Genomic DNA, 19,007 nt, shown 5'->3' with positions numbered 1-19,007 from the left:
ATATTTTTAAATAGAAAACTAGAACCGACTAGGTGGTGCCAAATCACTTACTGAGTGAATCACTGAATCATTTATTCAACTGATTTGTTCAAAGCAGCTGATTCATTCAGTAACGAACATTGATGTTCAGAAATGCACAGTTCTGCTATGGATTTGTTTGTTCATGCTTAAAATATAATTCACTTAATATTAGCTTCTTGTTTGTATAAAATCATTATCACGTCTGCAATCATGCTCATATTCGTGAAAACAGCTCTCTTGCTCTAGGGGTACCATGTAACTATATATGTTAAAATATAAACTTTCACAAACGGACTGTTACAGTTACAATAAATGTTACCGTCACAGAGCTACAGCAGGATGCAGTTTGTGGACAGAGGAAGCTTCCTGCTGCTGTCGTCCTATAGAACAAACACTACTGAGTCATGTGATCAACAACTCGTCGACAATGTGTGTGTATGGTGTAATTAATGCATACCAGCTGACTCGATATGCAGATGAAGCTAAGTATGTGTGTGTCAGTGTGTGTTTCTGCAGTTGTAAGTGTTTGTGTGTCTGTCCATTACAGCAGATTTGTGTTCTCATCACAAACGCTCGTTGACATTATGGAATCTGATTCTGTACAAGCAGATGCAGCCGAGCTTGTTTACAGAACACAGACACCAAGACACAACATCTAATGAGCAATCAGACGATAATTAGCAAACAAAAGCAAAGCGATCAGGAGTGAGGTGTGTGAATACTAATCAGACAGGAGTGAGAACGCCAGCAGCAGCGAGAGCTGATCTACAGGAGATGACTGCAGGTCTGGACACATATCAGACTGTCCAACACCATCAAACTTTCATCAGCTCAAGATCCCTGATTTGGGAAACCCTGCAATAGTCCATATAACACACCTGAACCCAAATTTAGCATATTCATTGAAAATTCATTGAGCATTTGAGGTCTACAAAACTTGAAGACTTCATCTCCTCTCCATGAGAAGCATTTATTAAAAGCTAAACTGCAGAAATGAGTCACTCTGAACTTCAGCAGTTTCTGACGTAACACAGATGTTCAAAGCAGAGAATGTTTGTCAAAGCGCTATACATCTAATGTCTCTTTTATTCCCCAACAGTTTAAAAACACATTTAAATGTGCAGCTTTATATGATCAGATTGAGCAGACAGACGCTTTCTGTGCTGTTAGCAGAGCTCATCCATCACAGCAAACAGACACTCATTCATATTAATGAAGGGGGCGGGGTCATTCTTCTCAGGCCACGCCCACTCAGACAACTGGCCAGTTTTAAAACCATCAAACTAAATCAATGTTTTTGGCCTTTAGGTTTAAGGCCTTTGCAGGTGACTCATTGCAGAGCTTCCTAACTTCCTCATGAAGTGCTGCAGTAACAAATTTCAAAATTAAAAGTAAAAAAGGGCTTAGAAGAATTCCTTTGATACACCGCAGAAAAAAAAAGATCACTCATTGTCAACGGATTAGAACGAAAACAAAACAAAACATGAAACAATGAAATAAAATAAGTATGAATTAAATTAAATAAGAATATATATATATAACTTGAATATAAAAATATTAAAAATAATTAAGAATATAAAGTTTAAGTTGTGCTTTAAAAAGTCAGCAGGGCAAACATGGAAACTGTGTGAACTTTTCTCTCTTTTGCTTTATAGACTTGAGCCAGAAATGACAGAACAATCTCATCCACTGCTTCATTCGTGTCATAACGAAACATTCACAAGCTTTTTTCTCTTATTTCTCCTCCATTTCTCTTCCACTGCAGCGCTGGACAAAGACGCATATTCTGTCCATCAGGCGCATCATTTAAACTCCGTCAGGAGACAGAAACACGCTGATTGCTCCCTCTTGAATATATAGTTAATGATAATTATGCAAGTGCCCCTGAAATGAGAGGAGTTACCTAATAAAGATGAACGAGCCCCAGGACACTCGTGTGTGTGTGTGTGTGTGTGCGCGCGCTTTTTTATGACAAATGAGGACATAAATGTGTATAATGACACAGGTATGACACAGGTATTACAAGGTGAAGGTGACTTTTCAGGACATTGCCCCATGTCTCCACTTTTCAAAACACTTATAAATCATACAGAGTGAGTTTTTTGGGGGAAAGTAGAAATGCACAGTCTCCTGTGAGGACTAAGTTTAGGTGTAGGGTAGGTATAGGGCAATAGCACACACAGTTTGTTCAGTATAAAAACCATTACGCCTATGGAGAGTCCCCATAAACCACAAAAACCAACATGTGTGTGTGTGTGTGTGTGTGTGTGTGTGTCTGTGTGTGTCTGTGTGTGTCTGTGTGTGCGCTGAACAGACAGACGGGTCAAACGTAAGACAGACTGAGACTGGGTGATATAACAAAAAACTGCATATCAATGTTTCTCAGCCACTGGTAAAAGCAAAATCAAACTGTAAGAATTGGTCACTAAAAACATTGACTGACCAATAACTTTAAAATAAAGATGGATGAAGCTGCTGCAGTATCTATAGCGGTTACGGGATTGCAAGAAAATCTGTATTTGCTCTAAAATGACTTAAAATGCCAATCATCAAATGATTTAATTACTGTATACTCATGTTTAAATACTTGAATAAATCAAATATAGTCAAATTCAAGTTAAAATAATTAAGACATGATTTACTGTTTTTCAGTAAATGAACAAGATTTTTCATAATTTTAATTTACAGTATATATAACATATAACAATGCATCGTAATAATATATTTACAAATACATATTAAATAAAACAATATTAAATATAAAAATACAGCAGCAACAACAAAAATAATCTGCAATCCTGAAAAGTGACCTTTTCTTTGGAATAATTAGCTAATATGAAAAATGTCATGCATTTTTAAGTGATTATATATAGAAATTGTAATCGAATATGAATTATGAATTCATTGAAACAGACAGTTTGAACTGACATAATTCATCAACTCTAATGCAATTTTTGATACTGAAGTTTTAAATAAGAGACGCTGTAATCAACCCAGACTTGTGAGTCGGACAAAACGAGAAACTAATCTAAATACATGTAAAATACATATGCAAATCATTGCTATATTCATTGTCAATATTATTAGCAGTATCATTATGAATATATTGTGAATATTTAATATATCAGTCAGTCCACAGTCAGACTCAGACGTCACTAATAATCAAGACGAATGATAAACGATCTAATCAATCTGATGAAGCCATTTCAGTTGTTTCTGGTTTGACTTTGTGATTTTGTTGTTGAAGTGATTTTACTACATCTACTTACTGTATAAGTAAATATTTCACATGTTATCACTGTTTTTGCAGTAAATGCTGACTTTTCCACTTCAAGTTTTAAGCAAATGCTCTGTTTTTTGGCCAACAGAAACTCAATTCTGCCAGAGTTTCTTTTGGCAGAAGAGAGTTGAAAGTCCTTCAAATGAAAATAAATGAAGATTTTAAGCATGCTGAGCATGAATTCACCTCATCCAAACCATCTCAAGCATCTCACACGTTCTGTCTCTCTTCATCTTGGCAGCTGCCAGAGGTTTCTGTTTGCTTTCACAACAAATATCCCAGAGACATTCTGTCAGTTCTGTACCAAACCTCCCAACTCTGCTGCAGTCGGCATGAGAGCCAGACGGACGGCACGCTTCTCAATATCTACACCAAGAGGAGGTTTATTCATAGCATCAGGCATACAGTCACTAACTAAGTAGAATGCCTCAAAGGAATGCCTAAAAATACAAATCCTGCCATCGTTTTCTTTACCCTCATGACACTCCAAACTCAGGACTTTCTATCTTCTGTAGAACACAAAAGCTGATGTTTAGCAGGATATTCACATGCATCTTTTCCATATAATGAAAACAGACAGTAGTGACTATCAATAATGACAGAAAAGCACCATTAGAGTATCATAACACTAGTCCATATGTTGCATGCATTACACCGCTCCGCATCATATCTGCTGAATGAAATCCAGTACTTCTGCCTTACTGGTGCTGATGTGCTTCAGAGCTGTTTTTCTGAAGCACATCACACTTTCTCACAAAATATGATGCACTTTGTAGCATTTTTGCTTTTGACAGATTTATAAGGTGAAGTCTTAAATTCTCCCTTAATCAGCAGAAAAACATCACAAACACACGATTTCTGGCTGAATCTGAGCCACATTACAACTATTTAATAAATTCTCAGCCCATTTTCACACATATGAATGGTTCTGAAGACATCTGTTGTTTAATATATATATATATATATGCTGATATATATGTCCCTGGACCACAAAACCAGTCTTAAGGGTCAATTTTTCTAAATTGAGATTTATACATCATCCAAACGCTGAATAAATAATCTTTCCATTGATGCATGGTTTGTTATGATAGGACAATATTTGGCTGAGATACAACTATTTGAAAATCTGGAGTCTGAGGGAGCAAAAAAAAAATCACAAAAATTAGAAAATCTCCTTTAAAGTTGTTCAAATGAAGTTCTTAGCAATGCATATTACTAATCAATGGTTGATTCAAATTGTATTGCAATTAGAGGTCATTTGCCAATTTAGCAAACATTACATACAATGTCAATGTCAGATATTTATGGAATATACATGCATGTATACACATTTTTCATGAATGGATCGTTTTGAATGTGATGGCTTACACGATGAAAAATGATTAAGGAGTTGTGAAGAGTTTGACAGTTTAAGTGAGAATCAACTCATCAGTTTTGATCAACAAGCCATATGCAATTAGTTGTTCTGCACACCGCAGACAATCGTACTTACTGTTTGCACACGTGTCAAAGCATTTGCAATTTGCTCAAATAATAAGAAATTCCAATCTGATGTAAACAAGGAGCTAATTGTTCAGAGATCTGAACTTATTGTTTCAAAAATAAATAAAAAATCATTCGAGAATTGAGCCAAAGCAATTGAGAAAAACTGTAACAAGTAATGAATCTGGAACACTCAAGTAAACTTAAAGCCAAACCAACCACGTGTGACCCACCATCGCTGTTGCTATGGTTACAGGGGTATTGTACAGTGGTGTGAATACTGTAAGTTCACGATGCCACTTGCTTTCCTCCCTGATCATTCATTTGATTTCCTCTGAGCTCAAAATCATTTCTCTTGATGAGGTTAATAACAATAAATTAAGAGAGTCACACACCCTCATTTCTCTCGCTGCTGATCTATAACAAAATACTCAGTGTTTTATTGAACATTACCAGCGTAAAGGTTAATTTGACAAGGGCCGATTACTCTTATGATGATCATCTTGAATGCAACCATCATTATTTCTCATGACTGCAGTGCGGTGATACATATTTCCCTGTTAAAAGCTTTGCATTGTACAAACATTAGTAACAACAAAGCCAAAATACACTGAGAGTTCAATTCATTATACAGATGTTTATAGACTCCAGAGGAAAATAATTAGGGAAATGATTAGGCCAGATAGCAGATGCACAACTGAATCTACCTCGTCTGAATTTCTGATTGATCAGTGGATGCTTACTCTAGAGTGCATTAAAGAAAAAGTATTGCATTTATTTACTTCTTAATATATAATGTATATTATGATAAGTGATAAGTGAATACATAATATGAAAAGAGTGTGTAGTTTTGGTTACACTTTACAATAAGGTTCCATTTGTTAACTATATTCATTTAATAACATTTACATTACAATACATTTGTAACTGTAATTATTCATCTTTGTTGATGTTGGTTAATAAAATACAGCTGTTTACTTTAGCTCAGGAAAATTAAATAACATTAATAGATACAATGTTTTATTTTAAAAATGTATTAGTAAATGTTGGAATCAGCATTAATTGCAATTAATAAATACTTTAGAAGTAATTTTCATTGTTAGGTTATGTTAACTAATGTAGTAAACTAATGTTAACAAATAGAACCTTACTGTAAAGTGTTACCATATTTTTAAATTTAGTTTTTAATATAATATTTCATATGTACAATGCTGGGTAGACTACGTACAGATTGTAGTCCATTACTGATTCCAAATTACATGACAAAAAATGTAGTTAGTAATGTAATCCAGTAATATAGGACTACTTTTAGATTACTTTTGACCTTGCTTGTTTATCACATCGGTTTAAGTAGGATCATTTTATGCCATATTGATTAAAATAAATAAATAAATACAAATAGAAAGAAAATATTATATTATGTCAAGGTTTCCAAAACTGCTGTTCATGAAGGAAATGCAAGGGGTTTGTGAGTTTAATAAAAAGCAAATAATTAATTAAATCATAAAATGTAAAAACTAATTTTATTTTTTAAATTGAAATAAAACACTATATTTTATTTGTTTACTCATATTTTGTTGCTATTGTGTGAACAGTATGTAATCATATAATCACTAAAAAAGTAACTGTGGGCTAATTCCATTGTATTTTAAAATGTAATTTTAATCTAATTCTGATTACGTGATCCAAATTACATCAGTTACTGCCCAGCTATATATGTTGTTATGTTATGTTATGTTATGTTATTGGGTGTTGGGTTGTTCTTGGCCTCCACGTTGTGCATTAAAATTGTTTAATGCACAACTAGCCGAGCATTATCCCTTACATATATTATATTATATTATAATGTTTAAAATCTAAATAGTGCAGAACTTTTTAATCAATACCTCACCCAAAAATGACATTTCTGTCCAAAATGACCAAAAAAGAGTGTTTTTTCGAAGAAAGTAAGTCAAAGTTTGATGTTTGGGTGAACTGTCCCTTTAAGAGTTTGTAATGAATGGTTTGTGTTTAGTGTTGTGTGGTTTGTGTTTATCAGTTTGAGGGTTCGGGGTTAATGATAATGAGGTTTCTGGTTCAACAGCAGTCAGGATAAAATAGGCCGATCACAAACATTTATCGAGGTCAAAGCGTTCACACACACACACACACACACACACACACAGGCCGGGTGAGCCGCTGTGGCCTTACACTGGTGTTGTGTGGTTGCTCTGTGTGTTCTAGCGCGGCGCTGGAGTGTGTGAAGCGGTAGGACGCTGCATTAGTGTGATGTTAATGAGAGTGTGAGCGCTGAAATAGCTCTTCCTCTCGTACCGCTGTGAGATCATCAGCATTAATGCAGCGACGGCTGAGAGGACAGGTGCTCGGGTCACGGGCGTCACCGCAGACCTCCAGCCGCTTTAATAGATTCTGGTCAGCTGGAAAGTGACAGATTAGAGACAGAGTCAAAGAGCGAGGCAGAGTTAAAGAGACAGTTCACACATACACACACATGATCATTCTGCCATCATCATGGTGTTACAAACCTGTAGGACTTTCTTTCTTCTGAGGAACATAAAAGAAAACATTTTTGTATATTTATATTTCTTTTCTCCATGCAATGAATGTCAACAGGGTCCAAAACCACACTTGACCCCACTGATTTTACATAAAGAAAAACCATGCATAAATATTATTATTATTTTAAATAAATAACATAACAAAATAACACATTCAATATAATTAAAAATTAAAAAATAAAATGCATACATCAAGATATATAAATAAAAAATAATAAATTCTAATTCATAAAAATAAATGAATAAATTAAACTAAATAAATAACTTTTGCTTCAATGCACTGTGAAGCAAGCATCCACTGATCAATCAGAATCTCACACAAGATAGATTCGGTTGTTCAACCAAATGTGCTGTATTACTCCGAGTGCATCAGCACCCCCAGAAAGCATCTATTTATATTGCTGTTCAAATGCTCCTGAGAACTTTCTCAAGTGCATTCGTGCCTTTAAAGGGCCGGTCACACGGCACAAACAGACCAGATGTCACTGACTTTCAATCATATATATAGTCAAACTAGCTCAAAAAGATAAATATTCTTTAAATCCAAACAACAAATGGAATATATTTCCATTCCAGTGGACAGAAAAAAATCAAGAACAATATATAAGTACAGTATATATTATAAATATCATTTTATAACATGTCTTATTTGTTAACATTAGTTAATGCATTACCTAACATGAAATAATAATGAGCAATATATTTTACAGCATTTATTAACCTTTGTTAATGCTACCTTTGTTAGTTCTTGTTATGTTAATAAATCAAACCTTGAAATAAAGTCTTAGAATTCTAGTCTAAAATTCTAAAGTTGTTTATTTTTATGTTTATTACAGCTTTAAATGATCAACATGCAGATGCCAAACTCTATTGGAATTGGATTTTGTATTTGTGCACTAAGTTGCTGTCTGTGTAGGGCGTTCTAAATCAGTCACGGTTACATTCTGTGATGTTAGGATGCTCCCTGAGTAGGTGGCTGTCTATAGGCAGCGAAGCCTATAAGTTAGAGTCAGAGCTGAGATGTGAAGCGCATCTCTCAGAAGAACCGAAGAGCTGCACATTAATCTGCTGCATGCATGGAGTCATAATTATGGTGGCTTGTTTCCTAAAGAAGCTTTAATGCTAAATGTCCAGAGAGACGTGAGATCATTCAGGCTTCTGAGATAAAATCAATAGATTTATTTTACCTTCTTTATTTATTTCTGACAGTCTGACAGAATGAAGCAGCCCCACGCGGCTAACAAGAGCCATAATTCTGGATTGGTCATATTACGCTTGGTTTAATTGTTCCCTGTCAATTGCATGTGCAGTATGTAAGTTTAGCCTGTTAAATAAGGTAGTTGTTCTTTGTGTTTGTCCGTTATTAAGTTAATTTTAGTGCTGGACTGAATCACAGGGGGACAGAGGTCAATAACTTTGAGACAGTGAGACGTCGAACGGTAAGAGCATCGCTTTCTCTCCATTAGCATCTCACATGATGTTTATTCTGCAATCACAAGTCGACATTTCCTCCTGATCTAAGACATATTAGCGTGAGAGGAGAGTCCCTAAATCAGAAGAAGAACACTTTCCGTACTGAGCCGTTCCTCCTTCACCTCGCTAATGTCCTCTAATGGACTTTAATTCAGTTAAGCTTTAATTAGATCTTGGCTGAAGAGGAAAGCATTACGCTGCGCTGATGTTTCCTGTGTGAGTATGAAGAGAGTTTTAGTTGTCTTGAAGAAGTGTGAGTGGATGCGGTGCTAATGCATCAGTGCAGCTGACCGCAGCGTCTGAACGTGAAGCTAGATCTCAGCCGTCTGGATCGAGGTTTTGCTTTCTAAAACACCTGTTAGAGACATCTTAAAGGGTTGACACTTACTCAGCTTCAAGTCATTTAGACTTTTTCTCTGTGGAACATAAAAAAAAAAGAAGATATTTTGCAGAATGTCTCCACGTTTAGTTTTTAATTGGGCTTCAGTGTTGTTTGGTTCCCAGCATTCTTCAAAAATATTTTCTACACAACAAGATTAAAAAAGACATGATTTTGAATTGTTTGGGTGAACTATACTTACACTTTCTGTTATAGATGTGGTGATTTATAAATAAATAAATACATCCATGCAGTACATAATATTACTATACATTTAATATAATAATATCCCATTTAGACTTTCTGAAAACTAAATATACAAGAAATTATAGAGACACTTTACAGTACAGTTTATTAACTATTTAATGCATTATGTATCAATGCAATAATGAACAACGCTTTTTATTTATTTTATTAACAATACAAGTTAAAATAAAATTAATTCTAGGATAATTTTACTTTATAAATATACTGCCGTTAATAGTTAATTTGTTTTTGTTCATAATGGATCAAATAATGTTAATGCACATAACTGTTAATGTAAAAAAAATATCGTAATGTAGAAATTAACCTGCATATTGGAAAAGTTAATTGTTCATTGATAGTTTATTATCCCTCATGCATTAAGTAATTAACTGTAAAAAAGTCATATTATTAACTTTACTGTTAATTATTAGCTATTAAAACTATTAATTATTTTATAGTTTTAGAATGAAGGATCTACATTCATTACTTACACTACTGTTATTTTATTTATAAATTAATGCTTTTTAGTCAGCAAAGATGTATTAAATTGATCAAAAGTGCCAGTAAAGACATTTATAATGTTACAAAATATTTATATTTCAAATAAATGCTGCTCTTTTGAACTTTCTATTCATCTGTGAATCCTGAAAAATTAAATGCATCACGGTTTCCACAAAAATATTGTGCAGCACAACTGTGTTCATCATTGATAATAATCAGAGATGTTTGTTGATCAGTAAATCAGTATATTAGAATGATTTCTGAAGATCATGTGACACTGAAGACTGGAGTAATGATGCTGGAAATACAGCTGCAGATCACAGAAATCAATTACAGTTTAACAGATATTCACAGTTATTTTACATTCTAATAATATTTCATTGTTTTTACTGTATGTTAAATAAATGCAACTTTGGTTAGCAAAACAGACTTCTTTCAGAAACATTAAACAAATCTTCCTGACCCTGAACTTTTGCATGGTAGTGTACATACAGTATTAGACACATCTGTCTGTCTGTCTGGTCTTTTCTCTTTCATGTCTCGTGGCACAACAAACGGTCGTGTGTTTGTGTTTTGTTCTCTGAATCAGAGCGATTCGCACATTCACCCGTCAAACACCGTCATTAGTGCAGCTGCTCTGAGTGTGTAAGGTCACATCAGACCCCGCGGCACACCTAAAAACACACAAACACCCTGCAGAGAGATCGTCCGGGTTTGTCAGGACGCTGTGAGTTTGTGGGACGGGCCGCGTCCATCTCTGACCGTCTCAGGAGACGAGCAGCTTCACCTCCATCGCTGACTGACACGCTTGAATCATTTATTCCAAACCTGCGACGGCTGCTCTGCATGTCACATCATGTTAGAGCTCACACTGAGCACTGCGGGCAAACACACACACACATACACACACATACACACACTCACACGCCGCTGATGTCTCTGAACGTCAGGTGGGACGCTTGTCCAAGAGATACAATTACCACATTGGCTAAGTGCTGGGGGTTGGTGGGGTGACCTTCCATCGAGTGTGTGTGTGTGTGTGTGAGAGAGTGTGTGTGTCCTTCATTGCTCTCCATTTGTGGGAAAATTGTTGTTTATGGCTGTGGTGTTTTATTGGTCAGATGTTGTGGTTGGCCGTTTCCCAGCACAGAGTGACCACTGATGATCACTTAACTACTCCATACTGACCGCCAGAGGAATAAATAACAAAGAACACAATGATTCAAGAAGAGCTGCACAATCATAACAATAAAACTTCATTTGCATGTTCTGAAGCAAACAGCAGAAGAACGAGACGTTTGGCAGATAATGGCAGACGTGCACTTGAGAACCAACTACATCACCTTTACAGAGGGAACACATGATTAAACCTATTCCTTGAGGCATAATTCAGTATGCAAGTCAAAGTAAAAGAGACGACCAATCACTATTTTATTATTATTATTATTATTATTATTATTATTATTATTATTATATCTTTTGAGCTTCAGACTCAAGTAAAAATCTGAATTAACTTTTTTTCTGTATCAGTTCATTTTAAGGGTCATATCAGGTAGAACTAGATGCTTTAGGAAACAACTGCACATTTTCACTCGTCCAGCATGTCATGTCTCTCGTCTGACTCTGAAAGCTTCAAACTCTCTGAAGGCGTCTCTCAGCATATGAGTGATGAAACATAGATTCAGTGTTGCTCATGTGTGGGAGAAGCACTAGGGATTGCTGAAGTCCCAGATTTAACCAGCTTTTCCAGGGTATTAAACGAACAAAAGCGGCGGTTCCCCACCCCCAGTGAAGAAGCACCTCTGATCAGTGCATTTGCATGCATTTGCACTGGATCTTTAGCATACTCAATGATGAAATTAATGATGTGCTTTCACTGATTCTCTGCAGAACATTCACGAGAAATTATGTCCAATACAATATTCAGAGAAAATACACACCTCAGATATGTTTTTCTTTCTGTCCAGCTAAAGCAAAATATGAATTATAAAAATAAAATAAATAAATCTGAAAAATATATTATTTAAATAATTACAGCCATGATTATTGTTGTTGCTATAATGCATTTTATAGTAATAAGGTAAAATATATGAAATATTTTAAGAAATAATAAACAATAATTTCACATTTCAAATGTATATATATATATATATATATATTTATTATTTATTTTTTTTTTTTTTCAAAATAGGTGTATGATTCTGTTCTGTTTAACATTCTAAGAAAAAATTTAAAATTAAGGAATGTTGAAAGTACCAAAAAAAAACAAAAAAACAGCAAAAAATGGTGTCATGAAAAAACCACAGGATTTAACTGAAGACTAAACCTGAAAACACTGGGTTAAGGTCATTGCACACCTTTCGTCCGAAATTTTCGCACGTTAAAAAATAAATACAACCTCACATTGTGTCAATCACATTTACACACTGCCTCCGAAACTTTCATCCCTCATAAAAAAAATCGGGTCTGCGTTTTTGCATCCATAGCATGCATTTTGATAGGAAAGGATGAGGAATACAGAAAAACTGAAAAATGTACGCGAAAATTTTGGACTCGTGTGCAATGACCTTTTACTCTAATGAAAGAATGTTTATGTGTCAGATCGGGTAAAAGTAGATCCTAAATGTAGCTTCAATGACATGTCTAAAATTAATCTGAATAAAATCAGTATAATCTCAAGCTAAGAATAAACAGATCACGCGCTCCATAATGTTTTAAGCTGATGGGAATAAGCAGAGGAGATGTTGACAGGTGCAGGTCTGTGCCATGCATTAAACACACACTGGGACTGAGTCTCTCTCTCGTCTCAGGCTGTAAATGGCTTCATTAGAGGCGGCGCTGTGGGGAATGTGTGGAGTATTTATGAGGGTAAATATGGGCAGGTAGCAGCAGACGTTTGGAAGCAAATGTCCATTAGAAGGATGAGAGAAGATGCTGCTCCCATGGCGATGCTGAATCTGTCAGCATGGAGACACAGGGCACGTACGCCGCCAAACGGGATTTGCAATGAAAGGCAGTAACAGAGTGTTTCAAAATGATGAGAGAGCGAGTGTGAGAGTTAAAGTGTTCTGCCTACATCAAGGATAGAGTAAAAACTGTACGTTAAAATGCTCAGAGATGATACTGATGTGAGCGACTGTTTCTCCATCAGGATGATGGAATGAGAGCAGGAGCAGCAGGGGTCGCCGGGGGTCACAGCTGTGCAGATGGCCCTGTTTTTCTCATCTAAGTTGAATGTAAAAATTTGTGACACAAAGTGCTGCGTTTCATATCGGTTTAGTTCTGGCAAGACAGATAATGGCACGGTTACACACACACACCTACTGATTAATGCATGAACCATGTGCTCACCTAAAGCTGATTTACTGCAGCTACACACACACACACACACACACACACACACACACACACCTGAGCAACAGCACTGCAGTCTGACTGAGATCCTTTTTGATCACAAATCTGCTTGAAAATATTTCAATTCTGATGATTCTGTATGACAAACACACACACACACACACGCATGCGCGCGCACACACACACACACACACACACATACAAAAATTTGGTAAGATCTTGAACGAAGTCTCTTCTGCTCACCAAGGCTGCATTTATTTGATCAGAAATACTGTAAAAACAGTAATATTGTGAAATATTATTTTTATTCAAAATATCTGTTTTCTATGAGAATCAATGTTCAAATGTAATTGACTGATTTAATTGATTTCCAGCATCATTACTCCAGTCTTCAGTGTCACATGATCTTCTGAAATCATTCTAATATACTGATTTACTGCTCAACAAACATTTCTGATTATTATCAAAGTTGTGCTGCCCAATATTTTTGTAGAAACCATGAACAATTTTATTTTTCAGGATTCACAGATGAATAGAACGTTCAAAAGAACAGCATTTATTTTAAACAGAAATCTTTTGTGACATTATACGTAAATGTATTTACTGTCACTTTTGATCAATTTAGTGCATCCTTGCTTAATAAAATTATCATTTATTTTTAAAAAGAGCAGTAGCAATTTCTTTTCAAGAGCAGTAGTGTACATTATGTACAATATAATGTGCTTCCAGCACAGTTGAGAGGAGAAGAGCGCAGAAGAGGATGAGATGAGAGGACAATCACACACTCATCAGGACACTGTCAGGTAATACTGTATGTGATTCACTCTCTGATCCACAGACATGACACTCACTGGAACAGTGTGTGTGTGTGTGTGTGTGTGTGTGAGTGTGTGTGTGTGTGTGTGTGTTGCATTGTGTCAGAATCTCATGGCGGTTTCAATCACAGAAAGGTTTCATGAACTGTTTTAACTCTGTACTATGAAGTATTTCATCAGAATATTCAATGAAAATAAATGTAAGATGGGATTTTACCCCCTTTCTTTAACAAATAAGGATGTTCCTGTATGTCCATGAATTGTGGTTTTGTCAGTTTCGGCACTGTTTGGTACAACATCACAAGACACACGGTGTGTTTGCGTCATGTTTAGTTGATTGAATCTGTCATATTCATGGGGAATTCTTATGATTTTTCTGAAATAAATCGAAAACACACATCTCAGTTGTGAATCACACATGGTTAGTTACTTCAGATTTACAGCACTGACAGAACAACTGACAGACGTGTGTGTCACACACACACACACACACACACACACACACACAGATCAATGAGGCAGTTTGTTGATTGTAATTGGTCTGAAGTTCAGGCCATGTGTAAAATGAGATTTTGTAGAGCAGACGAATCTACTGACCCATCCTCAACCACACACACGACCTTTGACCCTGACACAGTCACCCATGAGTGACACTTGCTGACCAGAACAAGCAGTGACCCTAAAAAGGCCCCGATTCACCCTAATATCACAGCACTCACACTCATGCGGCCGTGATGCCACGCCGCTCGCCCCAAACACGCATTAAACACACAGACAAACTTCTGATGGCCAAACTACTCTCTCTCTTTCTCTCTCTGTGACACACACTGAGCCATCTGGGAATATCAGCGCAGTGGATACATACGAGCGACTGTGTGTGTAAATGAGATGGTAAGTGTGGTACGGAGATGTATGAGTGTGTTATCTCAGTCTCCAGGGTCCATGAGGAACAGCAGCTTGAGCTCAGCAGGGTTAAAACACGCACACACACACACACACACACACACATATAATACTGACTGCAGATCTGAACAATACAGGAAGCTTTATCCTGACATATTAGTCACCATCGTAACCACAATTCCTACCAAAATACCACATTTACAGCATCTACTGTTCTGTTACTATGGTAAACCTCATTATTAGCGCCGCTGGAATATTAATAAAAAAAAGAAGAAGAAAGTGACAAACATTGTGAAAGTTTCCTACACTGTTAGAAAGAGATCTTACATTCATTTAACATAATTGTATCGTAGACTTTTACATTCTCTGAGGAAAATGTGAATGAAATTTGAATGAAAAAAACAACAACAACAACTCTCAATGATGCTATTGCAATCTGAGTGGTTGCTAGGGTGTTGCTATGGGGTTGATACAGTGTTCTGAAATACTGATAGGCTGTCATTAGGGGGTTGCTAAGGCTTTCTGTGTGGTTATCATGGTTGCAACCATGGTGATTGGTTTTATGTGGTTGCTAGGGTGTTGCTATGTAGCTGATAGTGTCCTGCATGCTTGCTAAGGTGCTACTATGTGGTTGATACAGTGTTCTGCAATACTGCTAGGGTGTTGCTAGGTGGTTGCTAAGGTTTTATGTGTGGTTACCATGGTGTTCTATGTTATTGTTACTGAGCTGCTATGTAACTGATAGAGTGTTTTGTGTAGTTGCTAGGGTGTTGCTATGTTGCTTGAAAGAGTGTTCTGTGTGGTTGCTATAGTTTTCTGGATGTTGCTAGGGTGTTATTCAAGTTTGTCAGGGTGTCGCTAAGGTGTTCTGGATTTTTCTATGGTGTTCTTTGAGGTTGTTGCTAAGGTGTTCTGTGTGGTTGCTATGGATAGTTGCTGTGTGGTTTGGATAGTTAGGTGTCACTGTGCAGTTGTTCTGCATGGTTACTATAGGAAGTTCTGTGAGATCGCTAAAATGTTATGCAAGGCTGTTAGGGTGTTGCTATGGAGTTCTGGATGGTTTCTAGGGTGTTACTATGTACTGTGGCTTGGGTCTCTCTTTTAATGTACGTCTGAGGGATTTTTCAGCTTGTTTCTGGTCCTGCAGGTGGAAATGGTTCATTTGATCACTTAGTGCAGTATCAGCACACTCTCCTCAACCACACACACTCAACTTCAACTCTTAGTGCTAGAGGTTTCAGCACATCACTATCAACACTAGTACTACCGATGAGTAACTAGTGACAGAACCTATAGTTATACTGGCAAAAACTGTGGTGTTTTGTAAAAGATGTCCTCTTTCCGCGTAACACAAACAGGCGGCAGCAGATCAAATGCATGAGTCCTAAAACAGCATGAGATAGAAAATCATGTTTTAAGGTGTAAAGACATAATCTTTAAGTGTTTAAGAGAAAATAAACTACTGTAAGCAGCACATTACACTTTTTACAATCGCCAGGAAACACTTAGGTCAATACTAAGGTTCAAAACTCTTCACACAGTGAGCACAATAGCATCTATGTGAGCTAAACTGTGGATCATTGCTTTGGCACACAATGCATTCAATGACATGAATTCTTCTTTCACTCAGGCACAAACATCACATAACTCTATGTACCCATTTCCACATTTGCATGCTCTTTTCAAAACTGTTAAACCTAAGTTCAAAATGTAACATAATACAATAATGAATAAGATATAAATCTGACATTTCTCCAGTAATACCATATTGAAATGTATTCTGAATGTACAAAATGAAATACTGTCAAAAGTGTTAGTCTTTCAGTTACTATACAATCTATAAATAAGAAGACAGATTAGGAACAATTTTGTATTGTAATGTCACTGCAGTGAATTCTAAACAGTACAGTGTGTCATTCTTATTTTGTAAAGACATTTTACGAAGGCAAACATTGTATAATTCTGTCAGTTAGAGTTTTTTTAGGTTGGTGTTTTATGAGTGACAAAGTGTGTTTGTTTAGGTGAAAACCTGTGTTAGTGTTATGAAAGAATGAGTTGATTTGAGACAAGTGTGAAGTGTTTTGGTAGTTTTAATACATTTTGAATGTAAAACGAACTGCTGTGAAAAGATTAAAGTCGCTAAGGAGAGATGTGTGAAGAGTTCTGAAAAAGCAACCTGAGTATTGAGAAAAGTGTCCTAGCGATTGTAAAAAACTAATCTGGAGCCACACAGACGCAGCCGGAGTTTGATGGCATCGATGCTGATTCCCGCAGACGCAGGTGAGCGCATGGTGTGCCGAGAGCCCCAGGCAGACATTAGCTGCTCATATTAATTGTCATGTTTGATTGCAGGTTATTAGTGCAGGCTGCATTGTTGTTGTTTGTAAACAGGCACGCAGGTAATGCACCAATGATCGTGGTGCTTGGCCCATCTGCTCCCTGCAGCACACACACACACACATGCATATTCCGTGTGCCGTGTTCTCTAATAGGTTTCCCCAGCTGTTTCTATTCCTGCCGCTCTCATGGGTCGTGCATTTGCCTTTTGGCTCCCACCCAAAATCTTGTTCAGAGCGCTGATAAACACGAGACCTCTCGTCTCATGGCGGACCTCGTGTCCCACACCAGATCAGGTGTTGCAGGTGGTGTGTTAGACGGCGAACCTGCCCTCGACCCGCCGCTCCTCTCCCTCCCTCCTGCCTCGTCTCAGAGGCTTTTCAGAGCTGATTGTTCACGGTTGTAATTACATGTGCATTAATTGATAAGGTGGAAAAGCAGCATTGATTTGGTGTCAGAGTCGCGAATCTGAAGTGCACAGCGACTGTAATGACCACTCAGTTCTGCACTGACAACTTCAGTTTCACAACACGTCCACTTCCAAACAACAGACCACTCTCTCACACACATACACACACATGCATTTGAGAATAGAAAAATCACATACAGCAAACACTGCATGCACACAAACACACAAATATATGCAAGTTTCCTATGGTATGACATGCTATACTGCATCCAGAACAATTTTAAACAGCATTTCGCTTATTCTTTTATAAATATTATGCCACTTTTATTTTATGTAGCGAATACATGCAAAACAAATTAATTTGTCACACTGCAGGATCATTTCAATTGGACTACTAAGGGCAAAAGCTTATTAAAAACGGTGAAAATTTACCAGACTTAAGATATACACATTCATTTTAATATAAAATATTGATAAAGTTAAAGAACGGGTTACGAAACTATCCGCATGCATGCAGAGTCTTTGTGTGTGTGTTTTTTTAAGAGCAAGAGAAATGGAGGCTTTACAGCTATAGAAAAATGTATAAAAGCAAAAGCATACAAAGTTGTGTTATAATATGAATTACATTGTAAATAAACACAGAGTGCCTAAATTCACAAAATAACATGACCTCAAATACCAGATTAGTTGTAGAGTATATAATGGTTATTGAATAAAATATAGCATTATTTGATTAAAATGTAGTTTTCTGTAGTTTTAATAGTAGATCCAGTGATTGAACTTTATTAAACTTTATTGAACTTTATTGGCCAGTTATCATCCAATAAATTATATATCCACTATATTAGTGTGTAATTGTGTCAAAAACACACAACTGGTTTTTGATATCTATTTTTTTGTTTATTTTTTTCTTCTAGTTTTTTGGCCTAATAACATCTGGCAAATGGACTACCAATGAGAACTAGCCTTTGGGCTAATTTGGGTACATTTAATTCAAGAATGTTGATTAATGTACACTGTTCTTTTTTTTGGTGAAAAAAAAAAAATCAGCAACAACAAAATAACAAGAACTGTAATGTATGCCACAGTTCTTTACTTCTGTGATTCGGTGCTGAATAATGGACATATTCTTGTACAGTGGAATTTAAATGGTACTTTAAAGAATAACACAGTTACTACCATGGTACAAAGACACATGTGCCAAAAATAAGGCAGTACCACATTATTCTTTGTTACTTTTTGTTAGTGA

The sequence above is a fragment of the Barbus barbus genome (assembly GCF_936440315.1).
Source record: "Barbus barbus genome assembly, chromosome: 25".
Taxonomy (NCBI): domain Eukaryota; kingdom Metazoa; phylum Chordata; class Actinopteri; order Cypriniformes; family Cyprinidae; genus Barbus; species Barbus barbus.
The sequence above is the reverse complement of the archived record's forward strand: the minus strand, read 5'-3'. Positions refer to the sequence as shown.